Below are 15,009 nucleotides of genomic sequence, written 5' to 3'. Positions count from 1 at the left end.
GCTAATGGCAATCATTTACCAACCCTATCCTGGGTACCACAGACCAGACTAGGCCCTCTTCATGTGGTTTCAATCAATCCTTACAACAAGACGACACCTCATTACTGCGTTCACAGCAGAGAATTAGGTGGCATGCACAGGGAGGACAGAGAACAAGGTGTGCAGTTGGAACCAGAGCCTGGTGACTCAGGAGCCCTTCCTTGGTGTTCACCCTGGGCTTGTGGCCCCCGTGTCGGAGACCAGGGAGAGCCAGACTATACGGTGCAGCCAGGCTACATGGCTGCACCGACTCTCTCTTCTCACAAAGCAAGGGCTCAGGAGGAAAACTGTCATGGTCTCTGTCAAATGTTGGTGCAAAGACACATCTAATGATACCACGTGAACAAAGACAGTGTTTCCAAATGACAGATTTCCTTATTACCAGAAGCTACGCTGACCAAAGGAAACTCTTGGGAGGGATTCTTACAAACTTTGCAAAATGTAGTGTTTGAGTGTTTCTCTCACTGTTAAAAAAAAAAAAAAGTCATGTCATTAATGATTTTCAATCAAATTCCCTGATCCTATCTCCATAGCCAAGAACATAGTGGCAAGATGGCAGAGGGGAAGGCCAGGTAAGGACCAATGGCTTCTTGAAATGGATCTATCTTAACCACTTTTAGGCTTGAGGCAGAGGGAAGCATCCCTCCATGCCAAAACAACCCAGTGACCTTTGGGCTGCTATTGTACCATTTATGTAAACATGGTAATTAGCTTTTTATAGGCTTTCATATAGTGGTATTCCGTTTTGTTTTTCTGCTTTAAAATAGGAAGTTTTCAAATAACTCACCAGCTCCTGTTTGGTGTGGCAGATAAAGAGACAGACTAACGAAACACTAGGAAGCAGGAACATGGGGAACAGACCCAGAGGCCTCTGGGAATTCAGTGTATGATAAAGGCACTATCTCAAGTCCCCAGGGAAGAGACAGCCTTCTCAATAAATGGCCATGGGGTACTCTGGTGGCCATCTGAAAGAAAGCTGGAGCCACATCTCACACCCACAACAGGATAAATTCCAAAGGCAACCAAGATTTACAATGAAAAAGTAAAAGTATAGAAGGACGTATGGAAAACACCCTTTATAACCCTGAAGGAAGAACTTTTTTTTTTAAACCTAGGACTCAAATTCCAGAAACCATAAAAGAGGGATGAATTCAACTACATAAATATAAAAAATTTTCTTACATGATAAAATATACCACAGATAGATTCCAAAGACAAATAAAAAGCTAGGAGAAAACATTTGCAACGTAGGACACGAAGGACAGACAGGACACAGTGAGAGCTCCTTAAACTTGACACAAGAATAGACCAGCACATCAAGAAAACCGTGGGCCATGGAAAACTAGGTAAGAAAATATAAGGCCTTCGAACTGATGAAAAGCACATCCGAACTTCACTAAAATGACACTAAGATATCACCTCTCACCTTTCAGACCACTGGAGATCAGAAAGTATGATGACAACAACCTGGTATAACTTCCTGATTTTCAAAACTGTACTGCGGTTAAGATGTTAACATCTGAGAAAGCTCGGCAAACAACTCAGAAAAATAAGGTAAGAACACTTTGTATTAATTTCCCTAAATGTATTTATCTATGAAGAACCATAGCTACTGCTTTGCTGCCTGGTTCATCTGCTTCAAAATAGACACCCGCAGTTTATTTTCATTCTGTTGAGATTCGCCATCCACATAAACTTACTCACCAGCAACCTCAGTGGGTTCACCACAGGCTTCCCCCATCGAAGTAATCCATACATTTTTTCTTTAATCCAAGCTTATACGTATCTTTGGGGAACTTCACTATTCATATCTGATTATATGAATCAGATATGGAAGATGAAAACAATATTAATCCTTATTTCTTCTCTCTAAACCAGACCCCAAACTGGTTCACTGTTTAAAGTGTACAATTCAGGGTTTTTTCTCATTGTTAAAAGCTAGACTTGGGTGGACAGATCTCTTCATTTTATAAAAAGAAAAAAGGAGAACACTGAAAGAAGAAAAAAAAAGACTTAGGTAACCCAGTTTCAAGAATATTCTGGATGTACAAACAAGAGGCCACGGTGAGGCTATCTGGGCTCCTAGGATAGGAGGGAGGCTTCCCTTGAAGTATGATTTTGGCTAACTTATTTCTTACCTACATGTTACTCTTTCAAATACATTTTTTCAACAAAATCATCATATCAGAAGAAAACAAACATTACAACAAGCGAACATTAGCTTCTACTCCTTTCATAGAATATTAAATCCTAAAGATACTTATGTTCAAAAACCCATCTTCTGGAAGTAGGGGATGATTTAATATTGAGCCTAAAATAGATGGATCAAAACCACAAATTAATAAAAATGTGGTTATAATTTTGTTCTCCTAGGAAATGAGCCAAATCAGATCACTATAGCTAGTCAGCCCACAGTCAAACCTGACTTGGGAAGATTAAACACTTAAAGATCTGCTGTTAGTGCCAGTAGCTTAAAAAAGTTGCGAAGCCATAAATTAACAAGCAGAGTCCACACCAAATTGCTGAAAGGGTTTTTTTTCCATGCCAAATTTACAAACTGGTTTTCTAGAAGCATCTTGTTTCTATAGGAGGGCAAAAGCTGACAGGGGCCACAACATCAGGCGTTTTATTTTAACTGATCATGATGATTACCAAAGACTTTGCATCAGCTCACTAAGCCTAAACAGGGAGGCTCCACACAGTCGCTGCAAATCCAGCCACTTCCTGCCTCACTGTTACTATACTCATCTCCAACAGGCCACACGGGACTCCAACCAGACCAGGCTCCACGCTCCACTCCAGTCATCCTGATCCTAAGACGCTGTCAAGAGAGCAGCCTCCCTCACATGGGTGCAGAGAATTTAAGAACCTCCCTTCTGCTAGTCCGCACAGCCTGGCAGCCTGTTGCTTGGGCATATCGATTTTTTCCCCCTTAGAAAGACCTGGAAACCATTTCTGCTCTTGCATTGCACAATATGGAACCGCATGGCTGGCAGTCTCTTCCGGTCCTAGAACTGTGAGTTCAACACACACCACCCAGAAATAGCACAAATTGGTTTTTATTTCCTGTGCAGAAAATAAAAATCAGCCAAGGCTTCAGAATCCCATTTTAAAGGTTCCCCTTAAAACACTAGTATAGGAGCTGAAATAGGGGTGTCCTTTCTAAGATCCTGAATTTGGCCAGACAGAAAGGATTAGAAATCAATGTCAACTTTTTTCTTGTGGGTGGGGGAGTTGCTGAAAGAAAAGATAGTGGTACAAACTGAGTCAAAGGCCTAAAAAGGATAATAAATTTTTATGTCTTAGAGACATAAAGTTAAAAAAAAAAGGGATTGTGATGACTAAATCCATTTCTGCAAGACTATGCTTGTAACTATCATCATAGCAAACACTCACCCCAGCTAGGGGTACTGAACCAACCACAGATAAGTGCTGACACAAGTAACATGCTTAATAAAATTTATTTTATCAAGCCAACTCCTGAGAGGGCAGACTAACCTGTGAACTGTCACCACTAATGTCTATAAGTGTTCTAATTATATATATTTCCTTTCCATGGAATCAAATGTATACTGCATTTACCTGCATCAAAGAGAAATGCTGATTAGTTATTTTTCCAATTCATTTAATTCATCTGATAGAGGGATGAGAAAGTACAAGGGAAAAAAAAGAAAGGGAATAAACATGATGCCGAGAACTTCTGGAATAATACTAAACTATGGGATACTCTTCCTTGCCAAATGCAAAAGGAAAAAAAGCACCATCTCCAGCCTTCCAGCTCCCAGGCTCAGTCCAGATGCTGCCCATCTGAACGCCTGTGTTCTGTGCCACACACTCATGTCCCCAGGCCCTCTCTGCAACCAGTGCCAATAATACCCCATGTGCTCCCTGCTCCAATGCCCCCGTTCATCCATATTTACATACATGACCCTTAAAACAGCAAAACATTGAATTGTTCACTCCTCTTTTTAGTGGAAATTGAATATTTCTTAAGATCCTAAAGTGAGGCAACAGGAAGTACAGAGATAAGATAAACTGACACTAACCTCCAGCACTCTCCTGTGTGCCATCAATGACAAAACAGCCTTGCAAGAGCAGCAAAGCCACCATTCTGCCCACCAGCCACATGTACTTACACACACCTGCAAATGATTGTCTTTCAACCCTGAAGCCACAGTGCCCAGAGGGCGGCCAATACACAGACTATCAACCTCAGTCACTTTCAACCCTGAAGTTGGTATTCCATGTGCACGCACCTAATAAAATTCTGTCTTCTTGAGATCTGTATCATAAAACAGAATTAGCTTTCCAAAAAAAGTTTGATTGCACATATGATTTATACCAGAGCAAACTACAATAGAGCTTTCAAATGCTAAACTGTTTTGCTCTTTTTACAAGACTGGTAATAAAGAATATATCATTGATGTTTTTCATTTTAAATGATTCATGTTTTCCTAAAGTGCTAGATGTAAATACCTAGTTTTACTGAAAAAGACTGGGGGGAGGGTGCGTGGAAGATGAGAGGAAGCGGTGAAGGAAGGAAGTTAGGGAGGAGGGAGAGGTCTAGAGGGAGGAATAATAACTCAAATACCTGGTTGAACATGAGCAGCGTTTCTCACCAGGGGCATACTGACATTTAGGTAATTCTTTGTTGTGGAGCTGTCCCCTGCGTTGTAGGATGTTTAACAGCAATCCACACTCTGCCTAAATTGGTGACAATCAACAATGCCTGCAGACACTGCCTGCTGAATATCCCTTGGGGAATGAAATCACCCTGGCTGAGAACCACTGACGAAGCATACATGTAAACTAAATAGACCAAGTTTGTTAAAGCAAAAATAAGACAGGAATATCCATGTATTTTCTAACTCTTTTGGAATATGACTCAAATATTTATGCAGCAGTTGTTATAATTACCTGTTCCAAAATAACTAAATAAACAGGCCCATTCCGTTTAACTCAATATCATGATTAAGTTACAATATACCATATAATTAGAAAACCACCTTTGACCTCTTGCTTGGGAAAAGTGTATAGAGTATGCTATTGCTTATTTGAGGAAAAAAATATTAAAAATATATCACTGTATACACATATGTGTTTGCTCACATTAAAAAGCAATAAATATTATTACACATTTGTCCAAACCCATGGAATGCACAACGCAAAGAGTGAATCCAAATATAAACCCTGGACTTTGGGTGATTGGTTTTTGTCAACGCAGGTTCACCCATAGAAACAAATGCAGCACCCTGTTGGGGATGTTGCTAGTTCATGTGGGGGAACTGGATATATGAGAAAACTCTGTACCCTTCTGCTCAGTTTTGCTGTGAAACTAAAACTGCTCTAAAAAATAAAACTTTTTTTAAAAAGCAAGAAATAAAAAGGGGAAAGAAAAAACATCTTTTAAAAATGGTGATGGAAAAGAGTAGGGAAAAAAGAGGATAGAGAGAGTAGTCATACAAAATAATCATTCTCTGGACATAACCATCTTTGGATGCGGAACCATGTGAACAGTTTAGATAATAAACTATTCGGAAGGCTGAGGCAGGAGAATCGCTTGAACCCAGGAGGTAGAGGTTGCAGTGAGCCGAGATTGTACCACTGCACTCCAGCCTGGGTGACAGAGCAAGACTCCATCTCAAAAATAAATAAATAAATAATAAACTATTAACTTTTTTAAAGTCCAAAAATTAAAAGCAGAATGAAACAAACTAAACTATAAATTGAGTTGGTGGCTTACGTACAGAGAGGAATTATCCTTAAAGACTTTGAAATACAATAATTTGACTGTATTTCCCCTGTGAGATAAACCCTAAGGACAAAAACATTTTCCGTTGTTTTCAGTACTTACATGGTTGGCAATTATATTGGTGGGGTTATTTTAAACATTTATATATATTGTATATAAATAAAATACACAAGCAAGCAAATAAGTCATTACGTAAACGATCCTAGGGACAAAGATTTTCAGCATAAAGGAAATATAAAATCAAAGGATTCAGCCAGGCACGGTGGCTCATGCCTGTAATCCTAGCACTTTGGGAGGCTGAGGCGGGCGGATCACTTGCAGTCAGGAGTTTGAGACCAGTCTGGCCAACATGGTGAAATTTCAGAAAATTCTACTAAAAACACAAAAATTAGCCAGCATGGTGGCAGGCGCCTGTAATCCCAGCTACTTGGGAGGCTGAAGCAGTAGAATCACTAAAATCTGGGAGGTGGAGGTTGCAGTGAGCCGAAATGGCGCCACTGCACTCCAGCCTGGGGACAGAGCGAGATTCCGTCTCAAAAAAAAAAAAAAAAACGAAAGATACAATATTTTAGAATCCTAATTTTGAGTTAGAAGTATCAATGTGAATTTATAATAGATTATGTTTAAAAACAAACCAAACCAAACCAAACAAAAAAAGCTTTTATCCACTGAAAAGGCTCAGACACAATGACCAAGCCAGAAGTAACCCACAAACAGTAGTGGTCCCCACAGTTCTTTGAAGGCGCACACACCCCAGCTGGGGTAGGCACTGTCTGAAGGAGCCTGGAACCCCCACAGCTCCCTGCTTTCCAATGTAATTATTAAGGACTACAGGCACGTGGCAGAGAACACGAAGGCCACCTAAGGCAGCTTTCACCGGCCAAGGCTGGGGCAACCTGAGCAGCAATGAGGGTGTCAACTGCAGTGGATAAAAATACATCTAAAATATCTTAAATCATAGTTCCACAATTGCTACTAAAAACAAAGAAATAAACAAATTCATTGCTCACTTTGGTGGATACTGGGGAACCAGAACTATTTACTCTGAAAACTGCCAAATAAATTTGTTAGCCAGTGCAATGCCTACATGACCTAGGTGAATTTCTACCCTGTCTTAACTCTACTTGTCTCAGAAACAGGATGCCCGAGGTCAGAAGTTCCCTGCCTGACCAGACCAGCTGAAACCAGTGGGATCCAAGATGGCAGCTCACCTGACCTCTGAAGAGCCTTTAACTTCATTATCATCTCATTTCCATGCTAAATGACACTCCCACTAGGACCATGACAGTTGACAATCACCATGACAATGACAAGAAACCATAAGGGGACAAAAAAGCAGGCAGCACTCTGGTTTCCAGACGTTCTCCACCCATTCCCAGAAAATACATGAATATTCCTCTCCTGGCTTTTAATGCTCAACCCCTTCATTAAAGATGTCCTACATCTGTGGCTTCCCACCTCTCATGGACTGAGAAGCCAATTTGTGAGCCACACTGCCACTTCTCAATTCCACGGCCATCATATAAAGCCTGCACTACTTGATGCTCACCTTCAGTTTCGTGGGTTGGCTTCATGACACAGCACAGCAAAGAATCCCACCATTAGGGAAAAGCTGACTCAGTTGGTAAGAAAGGGAAAGACTCCCATCTAAATTGCACATCGGGGTAATAGCTGACAAGTACTCTCCTCACCTGGCTAGCAAGTGCAGAAGGAGTGACAGAATCAGAAAATCATCACTTTGCAACCCCTGTGTATTACAGGTGGAGGCCATGGCCATCCAGGTTGCTCACATGGGCCTCGGCCTGATAGATGTACGCACACCACCTAAAGTGCAGCCTTGCCAGAAAATCGCACCAGACTGGCTCTGGATCTGACGTGCAGTTTCTAGGAAGTTCAGGGTCCTAGTCAGCACATTGCAGACTGTGGGAAGCCCAAATGACAAAAGACCAGGTTTTGCCAACAAATCAACTGGCATGGGGAAGGGGGAAAAAAAAAAAGAGTTTGGACAAATCAATAGATCATCCAGCTGCATGTGTGGACCTTACGTGGATTCTGACTTTAACAACCAGTTGTAAATAACATTTTGAGACAGGTGGGAAAATTTGAACACTGACTGCATACTTGTTAATATTAAGTAGTTATTGTTATTGAAATTCCATAATACTTACAGAGGACAGGCATTGATGTCTGGAATTCACTTCAGAAATAATCTGTTAGAGTCTATAGGGGCTTAGATAAAGGATTGGCCATTAATTGATAACTGCTGAAGCTGGGCAATTTATTCTGATTCTACCTTAGGACTACACTGAATATGATGCTCTTGATAACTAAGAAATCACATCTTACAAAGAATGTCAAGATCATCATAAAATGTGATAGTTGAAAGGGCCATCAGAAACCACCAAGCAGCAAACCATCTTCTACATATGAAGGCGAGCAAAGCACCTCCCTACCTAGGGCATGGAGCGGGTCAGCGGTGAGGCTGAGCATGAGGGGTCTCCAAAATCTCATCCATCTCTCCGGTCACCCAGGCAGGACTGGGGAAGCGTTCCCACGGCTCTGTGCAGAGCCCACAATACAATCAACAGCTTGCTTTTCAGAATCAACTGCTAACCCATTAAGGCTCTTCCTTTTGTTTCTGATTATGCTTTAAAAACACACACAAAAAAAATCAAAAAAACATTTTTGGTAGCTTGACCTCTGCTCCTCCCAAAAAGAAAAATCAGTTCACTCGATAAAATCTTGATAATTTATTCAGGTGTTAAATATACAACAGATATGAAAATATTGAGTGGCCTATCAAAACACAACCACCACCAGCAGCTGCGTCATTTTTACATGGGTCAAATTATAGACAAAACTTACAAGCTCTACGAAGAATGTATACCACTAATTTGCCTGAATTGTCAAGTAGAAAAACGAAACCCTGTATCAAGCACTTCAAGAGGTCACTACGATCAGATCTATTACGGAGTCAGTTCGAAATGCTCCTTGCTCTAGAGAAGTTTAAATTAACACAAGAGTGCTCTAAAAACATACAATAACCTACACTGTAATACACGGAACAAATAAGGACATCCCAAAGACAGTGAGTGAAGAGAAATCTGCAGCAGCACTCTGGCCGGTAAGCACGGCGACGGGGCGAGGGTGCGCTCCCTACATTGTTGTTAAGCACTTTACACCGTATATCCTCCCATCGTGAAAGCCACCGAGCCTTCCGCCACACCTGGTCACTCTTCTTCTGGAGTGAAGAGAAAAACATGAAGGCACAGAGGTTACATGGGAGAGGTAAAAAATGACCAGTTTCTTATCAGTGTGGCTGTAATTTACATCACTACCTCAGGTTTCTCTAGATGAATCAACATTCTCTTACGAATTACTAGAATTTAAATCCTGGAAGGATTAGAGATCTTCCGCTGTCACCTCTTCATTTAACAAATGAGAAAATGAGGGTGCAGAGTGGCTGAGCCCAGGGCCGCAGGGGCTTCCAAGTGGCTCCCACATACAGTACCCACCCTCTCAGCTGTGTTGCTCATGGGCATTTCCAGAGCCCCAAAGTTTCCTGAGTGGGAGCGGACAACCTCTAAGCAGTGCCTTCCAACTCTTGCAGGTTCTAACATGAGAAGCACTCCCCTAGCAGTGTGCATCTGTGTGTGATATAAAGGGGAGGGGCTGGGCTCTGGCTGGCTCCTCGCCAAGCCCTGCAGATGAGGACTCTCCTCCCTTGCCTCAGGCTGACCTGCCACACCCTTCCTTCTTCAGGCACAGCTCAGAGTCCGATCCCTCCACCCAAGTCTTGCCTATGTGCATCAGCTGGTGGCGAAAGACCCACCTGGACAGCAGCCTTAAAGAAAGAGGTACAGTCTCCTGAAGACAAGCTCCACCCATGTACACTTCTCCCCTAGGGGTGCCCAGAACAGAGACAGGAGGCACTAAGGGCCTGGCCTGATGCCTTCACCTAAGATAAGGACAAGTGCGGGGGATGCAATAAGATGTCACATCAAGTGATGACACTCCAGGCAGCAACACCTGGCACACTTCTCAAAGGGCCCAGGAAACGAGGGCTCCAGAGGTGGCTCCTCTCAGTGGGTGAAGTAACAAGAAATGGGGCAGGCGGGGGTGGCCGGGCTACCAGGCTGCCTGCAGAGGGGTCTCCTCACAGGCACAGCCTCTCCTGGTGCCCAGGCATAGAGTGCTACCCATCCTAAGAGTCAGGCTACTTGCCAGCCTATGGCACTGAGAAGCCCAGGGCTCAGCAACTGTTCCCACTCTGAGTCAGCAGGGCAAGATCTGCTAAAAATAGGTGGTGGGCAATGACGAGAGCTGCAGGAAGCCAAGAAACGAGTCTGTCATTTTAATCCAATCAACAGATCCTAATGACATGCACACTATTTCTAACGGTTTACTTTTATGTCTAAATGTTCAGGTCTATTTGTGGGCTTTGATGAAGAAACGGCTGCCCGTATTTTTAGCTCACAAATCAACTTTTAATTCTTCTCGTTCTACAAATAGGAAGTAACATTCCACAAAGTAGAAGCAATAAAAATTAAGATGTTTTGAAGACAAGCCAATTCTGCTCCTTTGCACTCAATACATGAACACGCTAGTGTTGGACTCTGTTTCCCCGTCCCCCTCCAGGCAGCGATGGCAAAACATCATTCGTGAACATTTAGTTGGCGACCACTCATATCCAACCTGTTCGTTATCTGATGGTGAGGTGTGCCCTGGCCAGCACCAGCATCACCTGGGGACTTTTTAGAAATTCTAATTACTGGGGCCCACCCCAGACCACTGAGGCAGAAACTGGAGGTGTGTGGGCAGCAGTCTGTGTCAGAAAAAGCCCTCCCGTTAACCGGGAGCAAGCCTAAGTTGGGGGTTTGAGAACCACAAGCCGGGGAGCAAGGTCCTCACCAGCAGATGATGATGGACAATAAGTGCTTTACAGCTGGTTCCGAAGGCAGGTTTTATCGCTCCTATAAGGATTTTATGTAGCAAGAGGATCATTTTCATCAGAAAGACTCAGGGAAACATCTCTTCAACTAGAAAGAACTCTCTTACGTGTAATAAAAGGAGGCTAATGTTTTTCTCATTGAAAAAAGTTTGTGAGGCCAGGCAAGGTGGCTCACGCCTGTAAGCCCAGCACTTTGGGAGGCCGAGGCGGGTGGATCACTTGAGGCCAGGAGTTGGGAGACCAAGCCTGGCCAACATGGCAAAACCCCATCTCTACTAAAATTACAAAAATTAGCTGAGCATGGTGGTGCACACTTGTAATCCCAGATACTCAGGAGGCTGAGGCAGGAGAATCGCTTGAACCTGGGAGGCAGAGTTTGCAGTGAGCCAAGATCGCGCCACTGTACTCCAGCCTGGGCAATAGGGTGAGACTCTGTGTCCAAAAAAAGAAAAAGAAAAAAATGATGTGAAGTGCCACATCTAACTGCAAACCTGGCCTCTCACACCCGCTATGGGAGCTGAGGGTCCCAGGTCCTCAGCAGAGGAAGGTGGGTGGGGCTCGCTTGGGCGCTGGAACCCTCTGAGCACAAGTGAGGCTGCAGGCATCGGGGGAGGGGGAGATTGGCAGAGAAGCGTGCATTAAATCGTTCACAGTCATACCATGTTGTAAATAACAATGTGTCTATATCAGTTTAGAATTCTAAAAAGTTAAATGCAACCAGAATACATTTTTAGAAACCCAAACCAGCAGATAAGAGATCCGCTGCCCTGACTAGTCACCCTCTGTCAAAACACAACAGAATTAACACAGATAGCTTTTGTTTAAAGTACAGAGTATTGGATTACAGTGGCTTGTTTGTAACTGATTTAAGCTATATAAGAATGAAGAAAACAAATGAAGGAAAACAAAAAAAAATTATGCTTCCTATGGATAAAGCATATTGAAAGAAAACAAAAAAACAGAAAACTCTAGGAGAAGGCATTAGAGGTTAGGAAGTTCTGCACTGGCCAACAGAAGTGTCTTATTTAACCTATACATAAGTAATATACAGTATAATAATTGTATTAATAATATAGTACAACTATAGATATATTAAATATAAAAATATATATTGCAAAAGACAGCACTAGTACCTAGGTTTTCTAACTTTTATCTCCAATTCACATAACTGATGAAAAAACGTATCTAGAATTGGCCTCCTTCCTCCCCAACTCTCACTTCTAATCCCCTACACTTAACGGAAGTGAAAAGAAAGTCAAATTGAGAAGCTTTTTCAAAGCTAGCACCCTCATTTTTGCATCCAAAATGGATCCAAGCAGATCCAACCTTGGAAGGAGACACATCCCAACTCTGATATGTCCTTGGCTGATGGCACGTGGAGCCCAGGAGGGCAGGAAGCCCAGGTCTACTCAGTTCTGCCAATGGGCCAGGGATCTACAAGTCGGGGGTGGGGGGAGGGGTTGGTATACACACGTGTTTCTAACAGAATGAGATCATCTTATAACATGGATGTAGCCCAAAATTAAAGCAAAACAAGTTATGGCCGTAATCTTCCCATCCACCCACTCCCTCACTGTCACCAAGAAAAGATGCGCCTTGTTTCCAGCAAGAAGGAACCTGGCTAGTGGAGATGCTCCTATGGGGAAGGTGCAGTGGTCACAAGTGCACCCCAACACCCCATGAGGTGGAGTCTCCATCGCAGGGGGGGACTGAGGTAGTTTCACTGCCTGAGTCAGCTCAGGCAGCCCTAACAAAAGACCACAGGCTGGGGGCTTCAACAGCAGCCATTCATTTCCCACAGCTCTGGAGGCTGCAAGTCCAGGATCCAAGTGCCAGCAGAGTCTGATGGGGGCCACTTTCTGGCTTGCCGACGGCTGCCTTCTCGCTATGTCCTCAGGTGGCAGAGAGAGCTCTCTGTTGTCTCTTTTCAGAAGGGCAAGAATCCCATTATGGGGGCCCTACCCTCAACCCTATTTCCTCAGAGGACTCATCTCCAAATACAGTCACACTGGGGGTTAGAGCTTCACCATGTGAATTTCTGGGGGACACAAAAGTTCGGTCCATTGCACTTGCAGGTGTAAGACTCAGCCCGAGCCTACAGATATGACCATGTCAGAGCTGAGACTGGGTCCTGCCCCTTCCATGGCGCTGAGCTGAGCTTCCTTCAGTGTGAGGACAACCAACCCAGAAAAGAGAAATCCAGCTGAGTGCTCAGGGCTGAGGGTCAAAGGTGAGGACAGTGAGAGTAACAGCAGCTGCCCAGTGCCACCACGCCTGCAGCGGGCAGAGCAAGACAGCAGAGGAGTCGCAGCAAAGGGCAGAAGAAAGGAAAGCAGGGCACATGCTCACCCCCATCGAGAGCTACCAAGGCCAGGGAGCACCTGGAGGGCACCACGCCAGCTGAAGTTTCGCAGGTCCCCTCCTTCGAGTCTGGACAGTGCTGTTATCACCATGCTTTAGAAAGGAGGGTGCTTGAGCAGCAGAGGTAAGGGAGTCAGCCTAAGGCCTAAGGCTAGGGTGGGAGCAGGGCTGACAGAAGGCAATGGCCCAAGAGAGGCAGAGGGGAACAAACCCAGGAGGAAGCAATGCGTGGGGGAGGTAGAAAGGAGAAGAGAGTAGAAGCTGGGCCTGGAGGAGGCAGAGAAATAAGAGGCAGCGATAGAGACAGGGAGCCCTGCCCTGGGACCCAGGAGAGTCAGGCCAGGCCACAGCCACCACAGGGACACAGTGCTTATCAGGCCTCACCCTGAGCCAGCTATATGGAGTTTAATTTCACTCTCATAACCGTGCGAGGCTGGCATTACCTCCTTTTCCTGAAGGTGTGGATGAGTCTGAGCTAAAGTAAGCGACTCAGCATCTCATGCCTAGAGAGGAGCAGACACAAGACCCCAGCAGCGGCCAGAGCCACCTCCAAGGCTGGCAGCCAAGTCTCCAAAGGCAGAGACCTTTCCAGACAGGCCCAAGACAACACTCCCAGCCTTCCCGAACTCCCATTCTGTCCCCAGCCTGCCCACTGGCAGTTCCCAGGGCTGATGGAACGAGTCCATGCTCAGAGCCAGGCCTGGCACATAGCACACGCTCAGTTAATGATCACTACTGTTATTACATAGATTCAAAATAAGCACCATTTGTTATCAGAGTCATTTGTACACATATTTTTTCATCCCTGGTGCTGGGATTTTTTGTAATTTATCTTTCAGTCCACAACACTAATCACACTGCCCTAGACACAACAGATGATCAATAAAAGGCTGGCTGGATGAATGGATTAATTAACTGATAGAAGTGCAGTGGAAGGGACGTGAGCAAAAGGCAAATAAGGCAGAAGGTAAATGAGAAAATCGACAGATGGGCAAAGAGTGGACACACACGCGTTTACGAAAACACAAAAAACAGGCAAAAAGTATTAAGTCCAGGGAACCAGTCGCCCAAGTTAAATAATCTGGGTCTCCCTGGAGCATCATCTAGACCAAAAGTATTGCACTGCTACCAGATACCATATTTATTTTCTTCAGCACATCAAATGAGAACAGCTAAATAAATAGACTCAGCACTTACTAGGAGTCCTGCACCCAACCTCCTGCTGACCCTCAGAATGACATCTTGGGTGTGATTGGGTTCTCCCAAGCTTCGGCTTATAAAGCACAAAGGCAAACTCAACCTCAGCAGGGCTGCCCCAGACTCCCTGGCTGGGCATACCTGCAAACACCTGAGCGGATGTTGGGGCGGCTCAGAGCCAATCCTGTGGCTTCCACTCTATTGGTGCTATTGGAGATTGGGCCTTTCCCTTTACTGTTCACAGCGGGAAACCTGTCAGTGGGACCACTCAGGTTACAAGGAGAACTGGGCAGGCGGCATTAGATTTTGTATTGGCAGTCTTTTGGTCATGTCACTTTGGACTCTAACTTTATCTTTCTGAATAGCAGGAATTACACTCACATGTCTCCCTGTAGGACAACACAATGACAATTTTTTCCTGTGTCCACAGACATCTCAGGAAGCTTCCCACTAGCCTCCTTGACCAGGAAGGGGGAACCGTCCTCTGGTTCTTTTTGTGCTTGGACACACACAGCACGGCCACCTTGGCTCCCAGTGACACCGTAAAGAACCAACTGCCGCTCACGCCTGTAATCCTAACACTTTGGGAGGCCGAGGCGGGCGGATCATGAGGTCAGGAGATGCAGACCATCCTGGCTAACACAGTGAAACCCCGTCTCTACTGAAAATACAAAAAATTAGCCAGGCGTGGTGGCGGGTGCCTGTAGTC

General features: G+C 44.3%; 1 protein-coding gene and 1 long non-coding RNA gene across 5 annotated transcripts in view; one reads left to right on the top strand and one right to left on the bottom strand.

Annotated features, from left to right (window-relative positions):
- Window positions 1-15,009, bottom strand: part of NCK2 (NCK adaptor protein 2) — a 150,570-nt gene that overhangs the window by 94,652 nt on the left and 40,909 nt on the right. The gene's annotated exons all lie outside the window — the stretch shown is intronic.
- Window positions 679-3,102, top strand: LOC129057636 (uncharacterized). Its single transcript, XR_008522265.2, has 3 exons — window positions 679-1,385; window positions 1,473-1,593; window positions 2,797-3,102. It is a non-coding gene; the product is annotated as an uncharacterized LOC129057636 (long non-coding RNA).

Source organism: Pongo abelii, chromosome 12 (assembly GCF_028885655.2).
Source record: "Pongo abelii isolate AG06213 chromosome 12, NHGRI_mPonAbe1-v2.0_pri, whole genome shotgun sequence".
Taxonomy (NCBI): domain Eukaryota; kingdom Metazoa; phylum Chordata; class Mammalia; order Primates; family Hominidae; genus Pongo; species Pongo abelii.
This window is presented reverse-complemented; position numbering and strand designations above follow the sequence as displayed.